The sequence below is a fragment of the Pan troglodytes genome, chromosome 4, assembly GCF_028858775.2.
Source record: "Pan troglodytes isolate AG18354 chromosome 4, NHGRI_mPanTro3-v2.0_pri, whole genome shotgun sequence".
NCBI lineage: Eukaryota > Metazoa > Chordata > Mammalia > Primates > Hominidae > Pan > Pan troglodytes.
In genome coordinates, this window is record NC_072402.2 from 153796635 (window position 1) to 153822448 (window position 25814).

Here is a 25814-nt window from a genome sequence, read left to right on the forward strand (position 1 = left end):
AAATCTTCTTAAACCTTGGTTCCTTCATCTTTAAAAAGGAGATAATGCCAGTTAGTATATTTTCAGTTCTGGGATTAAATGAGATCTTACATGGAACGCAGGATACAGAGAAAGCATTGAATAAATGTTAGTTGAACAATGAGAACACATGGACACAGGAAGGGGAACATCACACACTGGGGCCTGTTGTGGGGTGGGGGGAGGGAGAGGGATAGCATTAGGAGATATACCTAATGTAACTGACGAGTTAATGGGTGCAGCACACCAACATGGCAAATGTATACATATGTAACAAACCTGCACGTTGTGCACATGTACCCTAGAACTTAAAGTATAATAAAAAATAAAATAAAACAAATGTTAGTTGCCTCTCTTCCTTTCTTCTTTAAAATGTGTTTTAAACAAAGAAGGAAGAAAGAACCTATGCGGAGTATTATGTAAATAAAGAAAGTACTTCACACATATTTTCATTTAATCCACCAAAAAGAGCACACACACACAAGTAACCTGCTGATAATATGTGTGCCCTCCTGTATAAATCAGTGAACAAATTGTTTTTAACTTTTTGGCAGACTTATGAAGCCAATTAGCTTTGTAATATATACCCAAATTTAATGGGCAAGTAAATAATTAATGTTATTGCCTTTGTAAATTTAACTTTTCAGTTATAAATTTACATAATTAAAAGAGTAATGTTTCAGTATGCATTCTAGCCAAATTTAAATCAAGCAATTAAATTGTAGGTTTTCCTCACCAAATGAGCTCAGCTCATTATTACACAGATGACAAACGTAAATTTGTTTTTTCATGGTCAGCTTCATTACAAAAACATGAAGGAAAATACTTGCAGGACGTGTAATCAAGTAAATTATTCCAAGCACCATTTATATATTTTAAATTGTTTTTCTGGTTTCTCCGTCTTAAATTTAGGACAGTGTGAAGACACTGTCATGTTTTCCTCCCTTCTGAGGGATGATCTCTCCTTTAAGGGATCACTTAGGACTGTGAAAAGAAAGCAGGAGAGGCCGGTTGCGGTGGCTCATTCCTGTAATCCCAGCACTTTGGGAGGCCGAGGCGGGTGGATCACGAGGTCAGGAGTTCAAGACCTGCCTGGCGAAGATGGTGAAACCCCGTCTCTACTAAAAATACAAAAATTAGCTGGGTGTGGTGACAGGCGCCTGTAATCCCAGCTACTTGGGAGACTGAGGCAGAGAATTGCTTGAACCCGGGAGGTGGAGGTTGCAGTGAGTGGAGATCATGCCACTGCACTCCAGCCTGGGTGACAGAGCGAGACTCTGCCTCAAAAAAAAAAAAAAAAAAAAAAAAAAAAAAAAACGAAAAAAAAAAGAAAGACAAAAAAAGAAAGCAGGAGAATAATACTGTGTTGGTAATTATGCCCAGTGATCCAAATCTGAAGATGATCTGCTTATGTGTAGGGACAGGACCTCAAAACCAGAATTGAAATCATTTAAAATGGAAAGTTTAGCAAATTTGCAGATTTGAAAAGAAGAATTTGAAGAGCTAGCTGTGTGAAAACTGTGATAGCTATGTAAAAGTAGTGAAGGAAAAACAGGACTACAGGACGAATGCTTTGCTGTGGCATTCATGTGAATGCAGAAAGGTATAAAGCAGGAGCTTGTTTCTCCCTGAGATGTGAAGCAGGTGTGTTTTGTTCTTCCTTTTAAATTAGCTTTGTGAAGTACTATCAAGCTGATTTTAATCTAGAACAATCTATTTTGTGACTACATTGTTCCAACTTGAATGAGTAGAAAATGGGGTCTGCTATGTGAAGATAATTAAACTGCAGATGTTTTAATCTTCAAGAAATACTGATATGTAATTAACCATGCACTGACTAATGATCTATACTTAACTGTTCACAACTTTGAGGCACACTAATAAAAGCAGGATTTCAGAGCTTGTTAGAATAGGCATATGTATCACATAAATCTCCTTAGAAGACAGATACTTATGTTTCTCTTTCTTGCCCACTAATATCTGTATATACAGAGTTAATCCCCTTTCAGTGATGTTGAGTATATGAAATGGCAACACTTTGACATTTATCTTTAATTTTTGAGTCTCTAGTGATGCATTATTTTAGTGTATCCAATATCATAAGGGTGACTTAAATTCTTTACCCTGGAAAGAATTGTTAACCATGTTTTAGAAAATGTGTATCCTATTGCTTATGTTCTTTTTTCATCACAGAACATATCTCTTCCCCTTGACATTTGATCTCTGTGTTACAGAATCCTTGTCTACAGGCTGAGGTCTAATTAAGTTCTTTTCTGAATGTGATATACAGTCACTCCATTTTTCTGCCCAGCATTATTTTTCTGCTTTTCACAGTAACTGCCCCTTACTGCTGCTGTCTGCTACCAATTCTTAAAAGCAAATAAAGCCGGCAATTATGACTAATTTCTAATCCTCATTTTAGGAAACAGGCAGTAGCTACCTCATGAGCCCATCAATTTATCTTGGAATAAGTCTGTAGGTTAAGTGGTTTTAAATCCATTTTGGATCAGAAGTTGTGGGCCCTCTGTCTAGGAAAATGTGAAAAACAACTTTACATAAATTGCAGAAGTTTCACGGAACCCCTAGCAGCTCATCCATGGTTTCAGGTTAAAGTCTCTGTATAGTTAGCTACTAAGACTAGCAGATCTTTCTTCATTTATAATTCTGTTCCAATTCAATAATTCTGTATAAAAATATGCATATTGTTGTCTTCTAAATTAGATTTTTACTAATGGTTCATATTTAGTCATATTAACTTAAATGTGTATTATTTCCACTTTCCAAAATGCTAGTCATTTTTCAAAGTTAAATCAAACATCTCTTCCATGAAGCTCTCTGTTTTCACACAAATCCCCCCTCCTAGGCCACTGAAAGTAGTTGATCTTTGTTTTTTTGTCATTCCCGCTCTTAACTTCTATTCCTCCTTATAGATATATCTTTTGTGCAAGTTAATATTTTCTGCCATTTATAGATTTATGTCGACTAATGTTTTTCAACTTACTCTCCATGGAAACAGCAATTCTCTTTTTCCACACATTTTATTGATTTACATAGTGTTTATAATAAATAATGTAGAAACATGTGCTTTTACAAACAAGAATAGCTGAAGTAAACAAGCTTGGGAACGAACACAGTTGCCTCTTGGTAGATGTACATCTAAACAGAAATATGTGAAATACAAGAGAGTAATCTGGTAGTTTCCAATGCTTATCATAATATGGGCACCATTTGGAACATTTTATAAAAGGAATGAAGTACATTGTCTAATTTGACGAGTTGGTATATTGTTGGCCATTTAAGAGTTTCTGTTGCAGTAAAGAAAACTAATCCTTTCCAGTCCTTGGCACTACCAATTTTTATGCCAGAAAACCAGAGTAAACCAGGATGCACACCTTCTAGTAAACATTAATGTTTAATTTTTAAAATGTTAATTTAAAAAATTTAAATTACACGACTTTACTCTTTGCATTTCATAACATTACCTAATGGCAGTAAAGTATCTTAGCAAGCAGTTATGTATAGGATTTAACAGTTTTTGCTGTAGAATCAGTGGCTAGGAACTTTTGTCTCTTAATCACTGTAAAATTTGGGCAAGCTATTCAATGTATGAGCCTGAATTTTCTCAGCTGTAAAATGGAGATAATAGTTAAAACCAAGTAGAGATTGTTATAAGATTGGATGCCTGATACATATAGCATTAAATAAGTATAATCTGTTATACATATTAATAATGAAATTTACTGGGTATTTATCAGATATATGGAATATATCTTTATGACACGTTCATAATTTCATTTCTTTGAAACAGCCATATAAAACTCCTAATTGTATTTACTTTAAGAATATTTAAAGCATTGATATTATTTCTGTCAAGTCTTACTGGCTTTCCTAATCAAATGTACTGTTTTTTATTTCATACATTTGGTGGAGTTGTAGGTCTACAATGATCAGTAGGAACTCATGGATAAGAGGGTTGATCAAGTTGAGTATTTAGCCTTGTTGTGAGTGAGTTAAGCCAGCACCAATGCAGTGGGCTAAGAAATTAGACAACAGTCTATTATTTCAGGTTTGTGTTACACTTCCTAATACATAAAGAGTCCATAGAGTAAGGGAGAGTTTAAAAAATGGAACCTTTGTATTATTTATTTGTCTCCAATAATAACAGCAACAAACAGTGAGTATAGGCCGTGCTTGCTAGTAACCCACCTCTCAAGAAAGATAAGCTCTATTTTAGAGCATTTGTCAATGTTCATGTTGTGAGTATTCCCAATATGGCTGCTTTCAAGTTACTAATGACTTAACAAGCAGCTCATGAAACTCCTGAAAATTTGACAGGTGGCTCCTGCTAGCTGGCTTTAACACAAAACTGATAGGTCCTTTGATTTCATCATTCAGAGTTACCCTGTAGTTGCGTACCTTCTTGTGAAGTAATATTTCTCTTCTTCTGGAAACATTCTTTTTTCCTCCTTCACTTCTCATCTTGTTGACTTCATCTTCTCCCTTTCAGGTTCTATGCTAATTTCAGTGACTCAGTTTTGTTTGGTTCTTTTCTGATTTCTGTTTGGTAGAGATGGTGCAGTGGGTAAGTGGAGTGGGATGCGAAGGAGAAGACAGCCATTTGAGCTAGAAATCTTTATTTTCCCTCAACCCTAAAGACAGCTTTATATGTTTAAACTCCTTAATGTAGCCTGGATGGCTCTTTGTGACTCATCCCAATGTATTTTTCCATTCTGATTGTTTAGAGTGCTCTGTCCTCAAAATATGCAACTCATCCATCCATATAGGAATTTATAAATTTCCTTGAAAGTACAGTGTTCTCTCTTCCAAGCTTTCTTACCCGTAGTTTCTTCTGCCTGAAATGGTCTTCACCTCTCTTCCCCTCTTATGCTTTCATCTAACCAAACCCCCTTCAGCTTCCATCTCCTGCCCCTCTCTCTGATGTCTCAGATGTGTGTTATCCACTCATTTGTGATCCCACAATGTCTTGTACTTACTTTCCTAATCCATTTACTGCCCTATTTCTGACTCATTTGTCAGCACTGTGACAAATGTTTCAAAGGCCCTCCATAGGTATTTGCCAAATTAGGTACCAGGGCTTGTTAGGACAACTATGGGTTACGAATCAGGAGACCCTGAATCATTTGACACATGTCAGAAGACCTCTAGGACTTAGTTTTATTTATTTACACAATATTCTGAGTTTCTATCCTACATTATGAGCAGCAGATAACTCACCTCTGCTTTGGGGGTCAGTGACAAAGTATAATATTTAAGGTATCCCTTTGCATCTGACTTCTTTTAAGGTGTGAGAAGCCGCACAGTGCTGTGGTTACAAGTGTGGACTCCAGAGCCAAGCCTCCTTGACTCAAATCTCAGCCCTGCTGCCTTGGATAAGTTGATTGTTTTTTCCATGTGTGAGGTGGAGATTATAGGAGAACCTACCTCACAAGTTGTTAGGAGAAAGAAATGGGTCAATACATATGAATAGGAGTTAGGTTTTATTATTACTGTTGCTGATATTACCTTTAATTTTGTTTTGCTGACCTCTATAAGGCTTTATTATATTTCTTCCCTTGGAATTATAGTCATTAGATTTCTACTTTAACTTATTTGTATTGAGTTCGGAGTCCATAGCATCCCAAATATTCTTCCAAAATTAAAAAGCTATTTTTCACTCACCTATAATTTTCTTTCCTTTCTCTCCTCCTGACACACTTTCTGTAATTCTTTCTGAGAGTTCTTGGGGACTGTATAGTGTTGGACTTGTTATTAGCATAAGCAAAATGAATTTCAGAAAGCATGAAGCAATTTTTTATTCCCTATTTCCTCTCAGAAATGAGCTTTTTCATGTGCACTGGCAACTTAAAAAAAAAAAAAACTCTCTTTCCCATATCCAAGATAACTTTTCAAATTAATATAATGATTTGTTCCATTCTAAGGAGTAATTATCTGTAATGTTTTATTTTTAGAGTAATATCCAGTGATTTTCAGAAACTGGAAGTTGTCATAAAATCATTGAAAGATAAGTAATGTTCTTCTAGCTACTTCTGGCGGGTGTCTCAGCTGATTTGACCCTGCTTGAGCAGTGAGTTTAGTATCCAGACTGCCAACTTATATAAATTGTGAGGGTAAATGTGTTGTGAAGTGTCTGAGATCTGGGGTGAGGAGGGAAGAATGAGAGAGAATATATTTGAACAAGAAAAAAATATGTTTAGCAAATTGGATCTATTTACACTATTACATTAAAGAAGGAAATTAAACAAGCTCTAAAACATCTGTGGGCAGATGGACACAACCTCCTTATGAATGAGAAAAAAGAAGAGAGGAGGTGCTCAGAGAAAGTCACAAATTACCCTCAAATCTGTTTTCATATTTCTTTTGGAGAGCTTGTGGGTCAAAGTGCGTATCTTCTATTTCCAGTATTCTCAAGGCGCTGAGATGAGACAGAGAGTGACACTTCACAGTAAAAGAAATGATGCCAAGTGTGGCTGGTGCACACTGAGTAGGTGAGAGGGTGTGGTACAAGATGCCACTGGTGATATAGCCAGGGGCCAGGTCTCAGATGACCTCCTAAGCAATGTTGAGAATTTGGGATTTCATTCTAAGGGCAGTGGGAAGCCTTTGGGAAGTTTGGACAGAGAAGTGGAAATCATTTATTTTTAAGAAGCTCTTTTCATCTATAAGGTAGACAATGGATTGAAATCAGCCAGAGATGCATTGAGTAGAGACCAGTTGAAAGGCTATTATAATAATGCAGACAAGGGGATGTCTGCTTTTAGTGGCTCAGTCTAGGAAGAAGAGAGACCAGAGGAGATCCAGCACTCTTCTCCATATGAGAGGCCCTGATGTGTAGCTAGTTATGTGAAAGAACTGAGAAAGAAAAGCAGTCACAATTAATCCTTTACCATGTATGTGCACATGGATCGTGGAGGTTAACAGTGTGATGTCACCTTAGTTTCATTTGTTAAAAGCAGTGATAGAGGTGGATTTTTTTTTTCTTGAGATAGAGTCTTGCTCTGTCACCCAGACTGGAGTGCAGTGGCGTGATCTCGGCTCACTGCAACCTCCGCCTCCTAGGTTTGAGTGATTCTCCTGCCTCAGCCTCCTGAGTAGCCAGGACTACAGGCAAGTGCTGCCATGCCTGGCTAGTTTTTGTATTTTTAGTTAGAGACAGGGTTTCACCATGTTAGCCAGGCTGGTCTTGAACTCCTGACCTCAAGTGATCCGCCCACCTCAGCCTCTCAAAGTGCGGGGATTACAAGAGCTGGATTTTTGTAAGCCTTCTTATGTGAATGAGTTCAAAGATTTACCCATTTGTTTTCCTTTTTATAAACCATTTTCTCCTCTTAGAAATTTCTCAACTTGGAACTTTCAGTAAGTGAGATGTAAAATTAAGATAGACATTTTTGGATTTTTACCAAATGGCTCGTGTAAGTTCATGAGCATCACTTGGCACCAGATGGCTAAGAACAATTATCAAGCATTTCTTTAGACTTTAATGTTTTCAGAGAACTTTATGATAAGTGACTAATTTAGCTTCACATTTGCCTGGTAAGAAGGGTGAGGGAAAAATAATAGCCAGCCACCTAAGTCACATTTATGTAATTCATAGGACTCTGTGGATTCTTAAGACATATTAAATAGTAAATTAGTGTGTGCTGAGGATGGGAAGCATAAGGTTTTGGGAACGCTCAGGATTAGCAAACCTGTGGTGGTAACAAGGTTGAAATAAATTCCGATTACTTCACACCTAGATTTTAAGAGATTGTTATGGTTTGGTTTTTTTTGAGAATTGAGAACCAGGGAGCTAGACCCATCATATGTAGTCTGTCTCCATTAATCATATATAGAGGTAATATTATGCCCCTTCTACAGTTTAGGAAACTGAGGCCAGGTAAATAGGTGAATTGTTTGCTTGCATGGCCATTTAAGTTTGTAGAGCAAGATTTCTAAGATTTGGGTGATTCATCATCCATGCCTTGATATGAGATGACAGCTTTCCCCTCCATACTGAGGTGATGAGGCTGTTCCATTTCCTAGCCAGGCACTCTGGCCTGCTGTGTGTATGTGTTATTTTATAAAATTTCTATAATCTACCTCTTGATGGGGTTAAATATGCTTCAAAATCTAATTTAATCTTTCTGGTTTCTAATGTGATTTCAATGAAGGCTTATTTCCAATGCAATGGTTTTGCAATTATAGTGGAATCTCAGCTTATGTGCATTTAATTTATGTAAATTCAACTTTACGTGCATAGCAAATAAAAAGAAAACTGTTTAAATCGTGTACAAGATCTTGTCCCCTCTTCTACGCGGTGAGCCCATGCCCCAGAGTAAGAGAAGAGATTCTGCTTTTCTTTCTCTGTCCCAGGCCTTCACACTTTTTATAGGGGAGGACTTTGCCTAAATGAGATTCTATTGTTTAAAAATACTTATTTTTCAAACAATATAGTCCCTAAGAAAAGTCTTCATTTCACTTGTTTTTGACCTAAGAACTCTCTGCTACAAAACTGGAGGGAAGATTTTTTTTCCTTTGCATTTATTTATTTATTTATCTAACACACATTGAATGAGAACATACTATGTTCCAGTACTGTTTCAGGGACTGGGAATACAGCAAGCACTGAAAAATTCCTGACCTCAGAGATCTTACAGTTGAGTGGCTTTTGAGGTACAGAATATCAGCCTCAGCATGCTGCCTACCTAAGATATTTTAGGATTAATATCGTTTGTGTGTGATTTGCAGTTAGGTGATCATTTTTAAAATTGAGCCCCTCTTTACAGCTGCTGTAGAAGACAGTTTGGCAGTTTCTTACAAAGCTAAACCTACTTTTACCATATGATACAGCTGTCATATTCTTGGTATTTACACAAATGAGTGAAAAACTTATGTCCACATAGAAACCTGCACATGGATGTTTACAGCAGCCTTATTCATAATTACCCAAAACTGGAAGGAGCCAGCATGTCCTTCTTTTGATGAATGGATGAATAAGTTGTGGTACATCTGTACAATGGAATATTATTCTGTGCTAAGAAGAAATTTTTATCAAGCCATAAAAGTACCTGGAGGAACCTTAAAACTGTATTACTATGTGAAGAAAGCCAATCTGCAAAGTCTGTATGCTATGTGATTCCAACAACATGGCTTTCTAGAAAAGAAAAAAACTTTGGAGATGGTAGTTGCTAGGGGCTTGTGGGGAGGGAGGGATAAATAGATGGAGCCAGGGAATTTTTAGGGCAGAGAAACTACTCTGTATGATACTATAATGCTGGATGCATATCATAATACATTTGTCAAAACCCATAGAAGGCACAACACCAAGAATGAACCCTAATGTAAATTATGGGTTTTGAGGGATGATTGTATGTCAGTGTAATGGTTCATCAATTGTAAGAAATGTAGCACGCCAGTTGGTGGGTTATGCTGTGCATTTGAAGGGATGGGTGGAGCAGAAGGGATATATATGTGAGCTTTCTGAAGTTCAATTCGATTTTGCTGTGAACCTAAAACTGCTATAATAAGTAATCTGCATATAAAGACATAGCCCCCTCCTCTCCATCACAGGTACCCTCACACAAGCCACAACTCTTTATATATCCACATATTTGTCATATCCCTTTTCTGATAATAGATCTATACAGTTTTGTGGTTTTACTGGGATCACAAAAGCATTTTATAAAATGCCACATTGTGCAACATGATCATGAAAGATGAGAAATAGGTGTTGGAGGCCTGGGTTTTTGTCATCCATCTGACCCAAGTTATTTATTGGGTCAGAAAGGCTTTGGATAAGCCTTTCTCCTCCCATCTATGAAATAATAGGATTCAATTGGCTAGTCCCTAAGGCCCCATCCAGTTGTTTTTTGAAATATTTTTAACTGAATGATTAAGACTTTTTCCTAATCATCAAGCAGTATGAAAGTAAAATTCCTTCAGTAAATTACAAGCCATATTTTCATTCCTTTAAAAATCAAAATGTTTAAAGATATATTGATTAATGTTCTTACAGACCTTGCCATAGGACAGATTCCTGGAATCTCTTACACATATTTTTTGCATTGCATGACACACTTATCTTTAGATGCTATTTTGGAGAAAAGGTATTCAATATAACCTAACAGACAGGGATAGCAGGTAATAGTCCAGATATTTTATTTTCAACTTTTATAATATTGTATTATAAAATATTACATTTTTTAAATTAAGGAAAATTATATGGTGAATACAGTGTGCTAATCACCCAGCTTTAGCAAATCTTAAGATTTTGCAAAATTTGCTTCCTAGTTGTTTAAACAATAAAATATTTTCGATGTTTAAAATCTCATATGGAAATAAATTGTTTTTATATTAACTTTTTCATTTCTGTTTGTAAGTGCATCAAATAATTATTAAGAAAAATTGGAAAATTTAAAAGGTCAAATGATGCATAATCTTACCACCCTGAGAGGAGGACTATTAGGATCATTTTGGTAAACTTTCTTTGTCATGCAGATGCTATATGCCTATATCTGGCAAATAGTTATCTTTTTGTAATTTTATTATGGGAAATTTAAAACATATTAAAGTAAGGGGATAGGGTAGTGAAATCCTATCTACCCATAAGCAAACCTCAAAGGTTTCTAGTTCTTGGGCAGTCTTGTATTATTACCCAACCCCTATTGGAGCAAATTCCCACCCATAGTAACACTTCTTTAAGTAGTTCAGTGTTCATCCCTACAAGATCATATCCTCTTTATAAATATAAGAATGATATTATATCAAAGACATTAATACATCTTCAATGTCAAGCATCTAATTACTTTTCAAATTATCTATTATATTTTTTTCTTATGTATTGTTTGTAAATCAAGATCCAAGTGAGTTTCCTCCATTAAAATAGACTTTCTTGTCTCCTAAGTCTCTATTAATCCATAGTTTTCCCATCACTGTTATTTTTCTTGTAATTTATACGTGGAAGACAATGGGGTTATTTGTCCTACAGACAGTCTCACAGTCTGGATGTTGCCAATTTCATCCCTCTGATATTATTTACAGCATATTTCTCAGTCACCTGGATTTCCTATAAATGAGATTTAAGGATAACAACTTGATGTAATTTAGGTTGCATGTTTTTGATCACATGTAGCTTCACCTATAAAGCTACATACTTCCGTCAGGAGGCAATGATGTCTTCTTACTCTTGAAATGTTAGCAGCCATTGATAATTATTGCCTAGATCTACTATTTTATTAGGGGCTACAAAATTTTGATCTTAAAATTTTATTATTTTGTCCTCATTTTTGATGAAAAACTTCTACAAATGGAAACTTTTATCAGTATTTGATTATAGACCACAAAGAAAGGCAGCTTGTTTTTCTATTATTTACCATTTTCAAAATAATGATCTGGTTCTCCAAAGATGATCAATAAGAGGTTTTCTGTCTTCTTTTTTTCTTAGTATTATTATGATCTCATAGATTTAAATATATCTGCAGTGTTTTGATCATTTGCAGTTATTATTCTTGGTGATGCTCTAATTTTTCTATCCTTAATTTGCATTTCTCTTATTATATATGTGGCCAAGCTCACAGACTATGCACTTATTTATCTTTAAATTTCCTATTGACATCCCCTTGCCTATTTTTCTAGACATTTACTAGAGTTTTTCTCTTCTATCTCCAGAAAATGTTTATATGTTAGGAATATTAACTCTTTGCTCTTATGAGATGAAAAGAGTACTCACAAAATACCATAAGCAATGTACGGAGATAAAGAACAAACTTGGAAAACATGTTTACAGTTTTTATCACAGGCAAAGATGAGTTCAGGTCTCAGCAGGAAAAAGTGTAACACAGTGATTGGAAACCCAGACCCTGGACTCAAGACTCTCCTGCATTCTAATCCATGCTCTATAATGTTACACAAGTTACTTTAACACTCCGAGCCTTCCCATTCCCCATCTACAAAGTGGGAATCCTAACAATATTGTCTCATTAGTTTATTGGAAAGATTTCATGAGAAAATACAAGCTGAACAGTGCTGGCACATACAAGCTCAATAAATAATAGTTTCTGAGACTCTTCTTTTTGAGTGCCAATAATGATGATAGTCAATTGTGCTTTGTTAATGGCTTGGGGGTTGGGCAGTAATTCTACTCCTCTGAGCCTCAGACTCTTTCGGTTTACTCAACACATCAGTGTGGCAGGTCAGTCTCTACAGGTCCGCCCTTCCTGCTTGCCACCATAGAGTTAACAAGGAAATTGTGTAGCTTTGTTCAGACATCAGTCAGTAGAGGGTATCATACATAAATGATTGATTCATTTTCCTATACAGATAATATGCCTATACAATGGCTCTGTATTGCATACTTACTCTGTGCCTCTAAGAAATGGACATGAAACAGAGTCCATACTCTGAATAATTTGGTCGAGTAGGGAAGACGCAAACACATCGTTGCCCATATTACTATTTTTTTTCATCCTCCTAAAACCCTTGTAAAATACAACTAAGGTGTTATGCCCATTTTATAGGTAAGAGAATTCAGACCCAGCATGGCACCATTGTATTAATTCAAGGCCCCTTGAGGAGGTTTTACTTAAATCTAATACCCATTGAACTTCAACCCAGCTCTCAAGGGTTTGTATGTCCTGACTAGATGAAATGTCTTATATTTGTGTTTTTTCCTGTTTTCCTCCTTTCGGTAACTGGTCAGCTGACATTATTTTGGAAGGATTTTACTAAAGCAAAAATTAAATCCCAAAAATCATTTGACAATGAATATTGGCAGCAAACAATTGCATACTTAGGTCCTTTCTAGATGCTGTTCTAAGTGCTTTAAAATTGATTATCACAAAGAACTCTTTGAGATAGATATCACCATGGTGTCTGTGATGCAGAAGAAGCACTGAGAGGTTAAATAACATGCCCAAGGACACAACTTGGGGGTGGCTGAGCCAGGAATCAAACCTAGGCAGGGATCTAATGCTTTTAGCCAGTATTATCTTTGCATTTTATGATATCAAAACAAAATAATATCCTTGTTGATAGTCTCCTAGAATGACAGGTTTTTGCTGAGCATCCTTTTTTGTGTGTTCACAGTGGTGTAATATTGTGGATCTGACTTCATGTGTCACTAAGAACAGGAGATCCAAGACTGCTCTCCTGGGGATGAGGTGATGCTGATCTATTTTCGCTGATATCAGTTATGCTGATCGTTTTAAAAAATTGTGTTGGGTATCTAGAGATATATGGAAAGCTAGCAAAAATAGCCCCTGGTAATTTAATCACCCATCTGTCTAAGTATGTGGTCCAATTCTTCCTTCACAGTAGCAAGTAAGGAGAGTGTAGTGAAGTCAGCCATTGCCTGGTTTCGAGACAGCACAGAGGGCCCACCGTCTAGATTTGAGGCTGTGTGGGATAGCATGCTGCCCTGAGAATTTTGTTGGTATGTACATGGTGTGTTGGTGCACTGGCATGCATGGAAGCTTATGGGGTGTGGTGTCTGAATGTGTGAATCCTAGAAAGAGTGGATGTATTTAGGGAAATCATACATACTCTTACTGTTTGGATAGGAATGGGGACCACTTCCCTAGTAACAAAGACCAATTTCTTAAGGCAAAGGGGAGACCTGTATTTCTAGACAGCTAAATTAGAAAATGTCAGACTTGAAGAGGTGCTGGGTGGATGCACACAGAGAAGAGTCAGGGCGGGCATCTATTCTGTGTACATTCAATTCTAAAAGCACATCTACTTTTACTACTTGCACACCAGCAATGTCCAACCCATGTTTAAAAGTTTATGAGAGACACATATTTCATTAACTGGCCAAGAAGGCTATAAATCAGCAGTTAGCCCAGGTGCCGGGAAATTTCCTAAAGCCTCATTTTAACATTCAGTGACATTTTTTCCAAAGTTCCTTTGATTTCACCATTCAATTTAAAAGGCTAACCAGGAAGGAAAATAATGCTAATGCACTGGCAAGAGATTAGATATCTAAAAGTCACTGGATGTTTTCTATAATCTTCAAAATCCAGCAGTACAGATTTTATTTTGCTATTCATCAGCGGTTTGTTTGTTGTCTAGACTAGAAATAAACAGAAGGGAAGGTCTTTAATATTTAGCCAGCCAAAACTGGTGATTCTAGTTACAGCTGGACACCTAGATGCCCAAAGTATTTTATGTTTTATAGCCCCTACTTTGAGTATTATCACCTGCTACAAAATATAATCAATATTTTGCAACTGAGGCTGACCACCTGTGGTGACTTGGTGCTGGGTATACAATCCATGTAGCTCATTCCAGTATGTAGTGAGACCACCTCTAGGCCTTCTGAGGAAATGTACCTTCTTCTATTTGTGTGCCTTTACTATTCTCAGCAGAGACTGAGCTGGGCCAGTTTTCAGTTAGACTATTAGGAGACTGAGATATTCCTTTGGATTTTAAGTTGTGTCATTTCTGAGTGTCAGAACTAGGTTTAATCAGAAATACAACCTAGGAAAGAAGCAATGGTGATTTTCAGCATGTTTGCTGAATGTCAATATGCTCCAGGGTCAGTTCTGAGTTTGAATCCCAACTTGTCACTTCCTAGTTATGTGATTTCAATCAGATTACTTAATTTCTCCAAACTCAATTTCCTTCTATGCAAATAGAGTAATACACATATTGGGAAGCATTGTTGGCAACAGGAATGCTGTGTGTAGGTGTGTATACCTATATGGTATCTCCACGATCACACTTCTTAAGAGGTAAATCTTTACAGCAATGCTTCTTTAATTCCCAGTAGGACCCAAATCTGTTGGCATAGTTTTAAATTTAAATTCATCATTAGATACATTTGGATCGATAGTTCATCCTTTCCCCCAGCACACTTCCGCTCAAAAATCTTAAGACCCACTTAGAGTTGCTAATAGCTTCTGCTGCTCCCACTCTCCCTGGTTTTGCCTTCTCGGGATGCCTACCTCTCTTGGGAGTCTGTCTTGGTGCCAGGGTATCTGTGAAACCCGTGTCTGTGTGTGCTTTATGCTCACAGGAATCATTTTTAACACAACCTAACCATTAGAGAGGTGTGGTTCACACTCTGCCATCAGAGCAACCACTAATTGATACCTTTTGAAAAATGACAGATTCCCTGAAGCGTTCAAGGCCGCCTGACAGGCAGAGATGCCACCTACCTCTATGATTAGCACTCTCCCATGCAGACACTGGTGATTTAAGACATATGTTGTTCTTTCTTGACATTATTTTGTTTCACATTATTCCTAGTATATACTTTCTCATTTTATTTTACCATATAATAGCATTAATCCCTTTATTATTTCCAAGGATTTTGAAAAGCTAATTTCTGAAGCTGTGCCCTCTGGACCTAGTGTCCTTTACTGTGCCATGTGGCATCTTGTTAATGGAGAATGGAATTTGGCGAATACTTTTTTGTTTCTTTGTTGAAGGAGGGAAATAAAGCAGAAAGAGGTGTGTATAGGTGGGAGGTGAGGAGCAAAGTAAGGAAATGAGTGTTGTTCCCAAGAAAACCAAGAATTATATAATTGTCTCTCTCTATCAAGCAGAAATTGAGATATTTATGTCAGCACATGCTATATCACTACTTGAGATAATCAACAAATTTGTAGGAATTTGTCATGTCTACTCATATCTGGGCAAAGTTAGGAAATTACAAAAGATAAAGAAAAACTGCTGGAACAAAGGCTTAATGAAGGTAGGAATAAAGTCACTATTATCCTCTACCATATCCCCAGTCTTTAACAAAGTGCATGGCAAAGATTATATATTTCATAAACATTTGCTTTGTAAATGTGCTTTGGACCATGTCCTTGGATGACTTAGAATGGATTGTAAATACCTTTTCTCTGAAGCATTGTAACTATTTATTAGGTTGGGATGTAACTAAACCTGAAAGGTAGGTGACATATTTTTATGTCATTACTACCTGAACATAGACAGTTTCTTAATATCAGTTAAGAAAAGAAGAAAGAAAGATGCATTTGGATAGACTTGAGACTAGAATTCTCAAAGCATTCAGCACAATTTCTTTAATAACTCCATCTATCATTGTGCTGAATTACAGCATTGTTTGCTTCCAATGTTGTGTCTCTTGGCTTCAGAATGCAGGAATAATTGTAGACTGTGGCTTGACATTCCAGAACCGAGGCCAAGATCATCCTCAAATTGCCGGGTACGAGAAAGCAGACAATAAATGAATCAGAAAACATGACTTTCTCATGTTACAATGTTCCACCATCTGCACAGGAATGTGGGGGCAGCTGGGGTAACTGCATACAACTGATCCTGGAGATGGTCCAGACAAAGTTGCCCAAAGTCATTAAGGGCTACAAAAGCAATGTCATATGATAAAAGATGGAAAGATTCAGAATCCAGTGGGAACTAAGATGAAGGTAGATACATTTATGAAATGTCATGCAGAATATAAGCCTGCAGCAGTAAAAACTTTAAAAATAAAGAACAGTAAAAGTTTATTGAGCACTAACATTATGCACAGTAATGAATGATTTACCTATGACTTCATTTCTTTTGCATAAACATCCTAGAGGGATAGGTATTTTCATCATCTCTCTTTTATAGAAAAGAAATATGATACTTAGAGAAGTTGATTATCTTGGCCAGGGTTCCACAGTGGTGGAACCGGAACGTGAACTGCAGTAGTAAACCCCAAAGCCTAGTTCTTAAACATTGCACCATATTTCCTAACCACTTTTAGACTACTGAGGATAAGGGAGCCTTTTATTAGTTAAAAAAAGAAAATGATCATTTTTGGGAGCTGAAGATCTTCAAAGGTATTTATGTTACCGCAATGAGGGGTAACAAAATAAAAATGAGGGGTACCCCAGGGAGAGGAAGGGACAACCCTAAAGGCAAATGACAAATTGGTGACCAAATTAGGTTTAGATCTAAAGTCCTTTGATGACTGCCCAATACCTTTTCCCTAAATGCATCTCTTCCCTTTTTTGTTGTCTAACCCTGGATTCCTTTACTTCATACTTTTTATAGTAAAGCAGGGACTGAGAGTTGAGGGAATGACAAGAAATAATGGCATGGAAGCAAAGGCAGAAAATCTGAAAACGGCATGATGAAAGTAACAATGAGATTTCAGTATTAGCCTGTAAGCAGAGTCATCCCAATACATGCCACACATACTCTTTAGAGTATCTCCTAGAAATAGTTTTGGGGCTTTTGTTTGCGAGCTTCCCAAATACAACTAACATTCATCTTTTGCATCACACTCCAGACTGTACCAATCCTTTTCCTAAGCCCAACACTAGAAGACATTCATCTAGTCAGTATTCCATAGTTGTCAAAAATACTGGAGATGGAATGCTTTTGGTTCAAACCAGGCTCAGCCACTTATCAGCTGAGTGGCCATGAGGTTTACTTAACCTTACTGTCTGCTTATTCATTCATTCAAAAAATATTTATCGAGCTCCACTTTTGTGCAAGGCTATCAGTGAAGTGAAGTGCTGGAGACACAGCAGAATACCAGAGATAGAATTTCTTGCATGCATGGAGTTTACATTTTATTGGGGGAAGACAGATAATAAACAGGTAGACATGTAATACATCAAAAAGACTTTTAAATCTAGAGAAAGAGGGATGAGATATGTGGTATGAGTTTACAATTTTAAGCAGGGTAATTTTACAAGGGTCCTCACTGGAAAGGTAACATTTGAGCAAAGACGTGAAACAGTGAGGAGAAAAGTTTCCCAGGTAGAGGGAATTATGAGTTCAAAGGCTCCTAATAGAGTCAGAGGTGTGTTAGAGGAACAGCATGGCTAGAGAGGAATAAATGAGGGGGAAAAGAGTGGAAGATGAGGACGGTGGTAAGAGAGATGTATCAAACATCAAGCAGGATCTTTATGGCCATTGTAACAACTTTAACTTTGAGTCTGAGTGAGGTGGAAGGTTTTGAGCAGGGGAGTGTCATTCTCTTACATGGGTCTGGTGGAGAGTACCAGCCCTAGTCTGAGAGAGCCTGCTGTGCAACCTTGTAGATCTTTAATGATGTCTTGCACCAGCATGGTAGTAAAAGATGTGGTTAAAAAAAAAAAAAAAAAAAGGTCAGCTGCTAGATGTATTCTGAAGACAGTGCCACCAGAATGTGCTGATGAAATGGACAATGTGAGGTATATAGGCAAGACAGGCATCAAGGTTTACTTGGAGGGTTTAGGCCTGACCAACTGGGTGAATAAAATTGCCATTGACTGAGAAGCCATACACTTAGAAGAAGGAAGGCTTTAGTATTTTCCACGTGGAAGCTTGTGGTGCTGGTGACTAAGTCATGACCTCAGTTGGGTCATCTTATATCTGACATGCCCAAGTAGAGTTGTTGAAGAGTCAGTTGATTGAGTTTAGAATTCAGGGAAATATCTGGGCCTGGAGACAAATCTCAGAGTTGTCAGAGTATAAATGGTATCTCAAGCTGTGGACCTGGAAGATGTACCTGGTGAGAAAGTGTGTATAGAGAAGAGGCTCAGGACTGAGCCCTAAGATCTCCTTATGTTGGAAATTGGGAGGTTGAAAAGATGCAACAGAGGTAGCCAGGATGGAGTGGCCAGTGGTAGCAGTAAGATTGGTACCTTAGAAGTCAAAAGAGGGAGGTATTTCAAGGTGGAGTGATGCACGGTCTCCTTGTCTTGCTTTGATGATAGACCAGTGTTAAACACATTGTTTTTGTATACTAAAGATTTGCTTGACACACGGATTGAACTGTGCCACAGAAAATGAATTATCATGGAAAATCGCTTTTGCTCTCCCATCCTCAGTTTCCCTGTAAGTTAAATGAGAAAATTTGATTTGTTAAGTCCTAAAATACCTTCCAGCCTTGATATACTATGAAATTTTTTTTGGGTATGATTCTTTAATTCAGTCAAGACTGAATCCATTCAGGGATTCTGCAATTTTATGACAAACAGAATCTAAAGTATCTTTTGTTTAGTCTCTCCAAACCAAATGGCCTTTAGTTTAATATCACTCTGTCTTGTTTTTGTTTTTCTTTATGGACATTGTCTTTCTCTGTTGATTTTGTAGACTTGGAAGAAACCTCCATCCTCAGGGATTTGAAGAAGGTTATACTGGAACCTCTGTGAAGGCTGAGACAACCGTCCCTTTTGTGGTGGCCTGAGGGGATTTTCTTAATCCCAATGTTGCCCTGAAATTTATGTCCAGGATTCGAAAAGTTTAGGACTGCTAAGGTATGAGTTTGTGACTTTATTATTTTCTAAGACAAATGTGAACATTTAAAGATATTTATCCATATTTGCAGCCTTTCTCCTCCCCCTTTCCCTGACCTTCTTCTCTTTACTTTGTCTCTTAAAGGAAAGATCTTTTCTATCTTGAAAAGATCCCATCACTTATGGGATGTGTTACCACAGCTAAAGATACAATGGTAGAAACTGAAGGAAGCCTGCATTGTCTATATAATAAAGAGGTGGTCAGAGGGCAAAGACAAAGCATGCAGAGATGTTTGTGCAGGTGTCTCAGCTAGAAAGAAAAGAGAAATGGGGGTAGATACTTATGTGATAAAAGACTTCAGGTAACAAGATGAGTAAAGAAGTGGTGCTGTGTAATACACTGTTTATTCATATTTACAGTGTCCACAGGAGACTTTGACAAAATTTTGTTATTCCTTAAGGTCTTTAGGGGAGTTGTCTTTGTATTTATTTTATATCCATGCTGGAGCAGACTCTAAGTTGAAGTCAAAAGGTCTCGATTATTTTTTCTAGTTCAAATGATAATTATCACAGTAATGATAATTAGACACTAATCAACAAAGTATGCATTTGCATGCATATAAATACATCCTTATACACATACAAAAACATGTACGTATAATATATATAATTTATTGAATGGTATCTCTGTGTGTGTGTATGTGTGCGCACATGTGTATATGCATATATATGTACATATATATAGATAGAGTGTTGGGGAGGGAGGGACAGACGGAGGGAGGGGAGAGAGAGAATGCTTAGAACCACCATTTGTGGAGTCTGTATTGTGAGTCAGGCATTGTGCTATGAGCTTTGAAAAAAATACTGTAAGCACAACTCATAACAACCATCTGGACTAGGGATTTCTGTTCTGGGAAACCAAAGGGGAGACAAGTAAAAAGATTTTCTAAGACTGTGTAGCAAGAAAGGGTCAGGGGCCAGGCTCATTCCCACACTTAGTAGAATTTAAGTCTCTGTGCTCACTGTAGAGATTAGTAGGATTGCATTCATTGCTGGTTAAAAGCACTGGAGAAAAGATGATTTTACAGCTTAAAACCACATGGCATGTTCAAGAGAAGTTGTAGGATGTCTCTGAAAATTCCATTGATAACTCATTTGATGCCCTTTTAATCTCCTTCAAAAAAGAAAGAAAAATAATCCTTCATAACCCAAAGGTTTCTGGGAACTGGGAGAACAATGTAGGTGAGGTGTGGCATTGGCTCTCTTCTTCTGTCACCGTAAGTCATATGTCATGCACGTGCAAGATGGAAGTGTGGAGCTGTTGAATATCACATTAGTTACAGTCACAGGCCTGCTGTCATTTTATTTCTGAATTTCTCACTGCTAGAGTAAGTGTGGTGTATGCTCTTAGCTAGTCATGAATGGGCCTTCCTTTGAGGATGAAGCACTTTCTATCTAGTATTCCCAAATGCCAGTGAATAAATGATTGAGCTGTGGTGTTCACATTGCTTGTAGAACCGCTAGAAAGCTGCTGAGATGGGTGGACATGTAAGAGGGAGCATTTCAAATACACACTCCTCCTTCTCTAGTCAGAATAACTTTGTCTTTTTTTTATAAAGTAGATTAATTATTTTTCTCTTTTTGACATCTTTAAGGAAGTTTCAGTATAAATACTTAGTAGGAATTCATTTTTCATTAACATGGTTTCAAGGACCAAATAGGTAATTAACCATTCATAAAAGAAAAATACAACACAGTGTACCTTTATTGAGTCCTTGTACAAGTATAAACATTCTACAAAATTGATGTATAGTTGTGGTACAGTTACTTCTTCCCACTCATTCTATTATTATTATTATTATTATTATTATTATTATTATTTTGGAGATGGAGTCTCACTTTGTTGCCCAGGCTGGAGTACAATGGCACAGTCTCGGCTCACTGCAACCTCCACCTCCCAGGTACAAGTGATTCTTCTGCCTCAGCCTCCTAAGTAGCTGGGATTGCAGGCGCCTGCCACCACGCCTGGCTAATATGTTTGTATTTTTTAGGAGAAATGGGGTTTTGCCATATTGTCCACGCTGGTCTCGAACTCCTGAACTCAAGTGATGCTACCGCCTCAGCCTCCCAAAGTACTGGGATTACAGGCATGAGCCACCATGCCCGGCCTTTCCACATATTCTTGATCTATTGGAAAGGAAAACTAAAAAGTTATCTGCTTGTCCTCAAATACCTAGAGAAGCTTAGGGGTTTGGGTTGGGATTTTGATTACTGAGGTTTTTTGGCTTCGAGAGTATCAAACTTTAATTCAGAATGTCTGTTCTGTCAAGAATATTCACTTAGATGCCAGCTACTTATAACATAAATTTAGAAAAGTTTTAAAGGACTTGGCTATAAAAATTTTTCTGGTTTAGAGACCAGTCGACCATTAAGGGGAAAATAAAGCTCCCTCTGATTGTTGACGGAGGATGCAGGGCAAAGAATGCCTGTTTTGCTGTGCATGTTCATCACAGGGCTCTGTTCAGCTGTAGTATATATAAAGATGTGCCTGTGTCTGTTCACAGACCAAAACCCAGTTTCCAGGAAAGAAGAAGGAAATGAGGCAGTGTTGGTACTATCAATCTGCCTAATGCTTCCTGGCTCCTGTGCTCTGGTGCATGGAACAGATTTTTCAGATGTCTTTTCAAGTGCAGACACTATTAATTAGTGGCTATGGAACTAGTCTTTAGAAAAGGCAAATCAAAGTTCCAATAAATCTCCTGTATGAACATTAGAAAGGCCGTCTAATTCTTCTCAGCCTATGCTGTTTAAAGTATGTTTTGTAAGTCAGCAGCATCAGCATCATCTGAGCTTGTTAGGCATGCAAATTCTTCGACCGTTTCCCAGGCTTACTATTTGACTTTACTAAGTCAAACTTCTTGGAGTAAGGTCCAGAAATCTGTTTTTGTTTAATAAGCCATCTAGATAATTCATATGCTTTGCTAAAATGTAAAAACCACTGCTCAACCTGATCTCTGAAAAATAAGGGAGCTTATAAAAATTTGGTGTCTAAAAACTAGGAGAATCTAAGAATATTAATGACCCATATGCCTTAGTGTGTGTGTATGTGTATATTTGTATGTGTATATAGTGAATACATACACAAATACATATGCATATGACATCAAAAGGGAAAAAAGTTTTTCAAAAAATCATAAGCAAAGTTAATTACTGCATTTGAAATCTACAAAATGGAAAAAATAGATATAAAATTAATTTAAAAACTAAACTTAAAATAGCTGTCATTATATATAAATGAGTCCATAAAATAGAGTAATCCAGACATCGAGGCTCATGCCTGTAGTCTTAGTGATTTGAGAGGCCAAGAGGAGAAGATTGCACGAGGTCAGGAGTTCAAGACCAGCCTGGGCAACATAGCAAGACCTGTTTCTAAAATAAAATAGAAAATAAAAGAAAAGAAATTAGCCAGGCATCGTAGCATGTACCTATAGTCCTAGATACTCAGGAGGCTAAGGTGAAGAGATTGCTTGCGTCCAAGAATTTGAGGTTACAGTGAGATATGACTGTGCCACTGCACTGCAGACTGGGTGACATAGTGAGACTCTGTCCCTATAAAAATAAAAATAAATAATAAAACAATAGAGAGTTCTGAAATAGGCACACATATATATAGTCAACTGACTTTTAACAAGAACACCACATTAATTCAAAAGAAATAGGAAAAATTGCTTGAACAAATAATACAAAACAGCCGATATTTATGTAAAAAAATAAAGAAGCTTAATTTCTACCTTATACCATACACAAAAATCAGTTTGAGTCAGAGCACAGACTGAAACATAAATGCAAAAAAAAAAAAAAACCCACCAGGGGTCTCCTGGAACAAAAGCTAGAATACCTTTGTAACTTCAGGAGGAAAAGATTTCTTAGAAAGGACACAAATGCACAAACCATAAGAAGAAATAAATACTTTAAACTTCATGAAAATTAAAAGCATCTACTCATCAAAAAATACCACCAAGAAAATAAAGAGATGGACCACAGACTAGGAGAAAATAGTTGTAATACATATATTTAACATACATATGAACATTCACTTCATAAAACTAGATAAAATAGCCAACAAAGACAAGCAGTGGTGCTTAATTTGCATTGCACCACAATGAGATACTTCTACACGCTTATCAGAATGGCTAAAAATAAAACGAATGAGAGCACCAAAAGTTAAAAGGATGTGAAGTAACCACAGTTCTCATACATTACTGGTAGAATTGTGTAATGTTCCAATCACTTTGAAAACCAATTTGGCAGTTTCTTATAAAGTTGTCCAAGTATCTGCTTTAAGACCTGGAAATTCCACTCCTAGGTATTTATCAGACAGGATTGAAAACATTTGTGCACACATTTTCTTTATAACTTTAATTATAATAACTCAATCCTGAAAACAACTCAGATGTCTAACAAAAAAAAATGGATAAACTCTTACATATTCATAAAGTAGATGATATGGTTTGGCTCTGGGTCCCCATCCAAATCTCGTCTCTAATTGTAATTCCCACGTGTCAAGGTAGGGACCTGGAGGAAGGTGATTGGATCATGGAGGTGGTTTCCCCCATGCTTTTCTGGTAGTGAGTGAGTTCTCACGAGCTCTGATGGTTTAAAAGTGTTTGGCAGTTCCCCTCTCCCTCTCTCTCTCTTCTGCCAGCATGTAAGACATGCTTTGTTTCCCCTTTGCCTTCTGCCATGATTGTAAGTTTCCAGAACTGTGAGTCAATTCAACCTCTTTTCTTTATAAATTACCCAGTCTCAGGTAGTTCTTTATAGCAATGTGAAAATTGACTAATATAGTAGAATACTATTCAACAATAAAAAGACTGTCACACATAATAACATGGACAAATCTCAAAAATAGTATGGTGTAGGTGAAAGAAGTCTAACACCAAAAATAACTTGTATAATTTTATGTATATGAAATTAGAGAATAGTCAGAACTAATCTATGATGACAGAAATCGGCTCAGTGCTTGCTTCTGGTGAGGTGTTGCCTGGGAAATGTTCATGAGGGAAATTTCTAGGGTGATGGAAATGTTCTGTGTCTTGATATGCATTATCAAAGCTGATTAAATGATACACATATTAAGCATTTCACTGCATGTAAATTATATTTCAATTTTAAAATGCATTAAAATTTTGTTAGGAACTGCCATTAATTACGTACTTTGTTCAAAGAGCTTTTCTTTAAATGCATAAATTCATTTGATCCTTGAAACAACTCTCTGGGATAGGTGTCATTATTCCTAATGTACAGCTGTAGAAACTGATACTGAGAAAAGTTAAGCAATTTGCTCCAAATCATGCTGCGTGGTCACAGAAGCTGAATTCAAGTGTCAGTCCGTCTGACTCCAAGGCCTGGCTTAACCATCATGTTACTACTCATTTGGCATAAGTGCCTATGACCCCATCTTTTTCTTTTGAACTTTTATTTTAGGTTCAAGGGTACATGCGAAGCTTTGTTATGTAGGTAAACTAGAGTCACAGGGGTTTGCTGTACAGATTATTTCATCACCCAGGTATTAAGCCTAGTACCCTATAGTTATTTTTTTCTGCTCCTCTCCCTCCCTCAACTCTCCACCCTCAAGTACACCCCAGTGTCTGTTGTTCCCTTCTTTGTGTTCATGAGTTCTCATAATTTAGCTTCCACTTATAAGTGAAAACGTGAGGTATTTGGTTTTCTGTTCCTGTGTTGGTTTGCTTAGGATGATAGTCTCCAGCTCCATCCATGTTCCCACATTAAACATGATGTTGTTCTTTTTTATGGCTGCATAGGATTCCATGGTGTATATATACAACATTTTCTTTATCCAATCTGCCATTGATGGGCATTTAGGTTGATTCATTGTCTTTGCTATTCTGAATAGTGCTGCAATGAACATTCATGCACATGTGTCTTTATGGTAGAATTATTTATATTCCTCTAGGTATATGTTCAGTAATGGGATTGCTGGGTCAAATGGTAATTCTGCTTTTAGCTGTTTGAAGAATCACCATACTGCTTTTCACAGTGGTTGAACTAATTTATACTCCCACCAACAGTGTATAAGTGTTCCCTTTTCCCTGCAACCTCACCAGCATCTGTAATTTTTTGACTTTTTAGTAATAGCCATTCTGACTGGTGTGAGATGGTATCTTGTAATGGTTTTGATTTGCATTTCTCTAATGATCATTGATATTGAGCTTTTTTTCATATGCTTTTTGGCCACATGTATTTCTTCTTTTGAAAAGTATTTATGTCCTTTGCCTACTTTTTAATGGGGTTGCTTGTTTCCTTCTTGTAAATTTAAGTTCCTTGTAGATGCTGGACATTAGACCTTTGTCATATGCATAGTTTGCAGATATTTTCTTCCATTCTGTAGGTTGTTTACTCTGTTGAAAGTTACTTTTTATTTTTTTGCGTTATAGATGCTCTTAAGTTTAATTAGATTCCACTTGTCAATTTTTGCTTTTGTTATGATTGCTTTTAGTGTCTTTGTCATGAAATCTTTGCCCATTCCTATGTCCAGAATGGTATTGCCTAAGTTGTATGACTCCATCTTTATTCCAGGCCAGTTGTGAGGAAATA

At 36.9% G+C, this 25814-nt stretch overlaps 1 protein-coding gene across 2 annotated transcripts in view; it reads left to right on the forward strand.

Annotated features, from left to right (window-relative positions):
• SGCD (sarcoglycan delta) overlaps positions 1 to 25814 on the forward strand; it is a 1029217-nt gene that overhangs the window by 378113 nt on the left and 625290 nt on the right. For both annotated transcript variants that reach the window (XM_054684744.2, XM_054684747.2), the window contains exon 2: positions 19054 to 19217. The gene's annotated coding sequence lies outside the window, so the exon portion shown is untranslated. The remainder of the gene's footprint in view (positions 1 to 19053; positions 19218 to 25814) is intronic.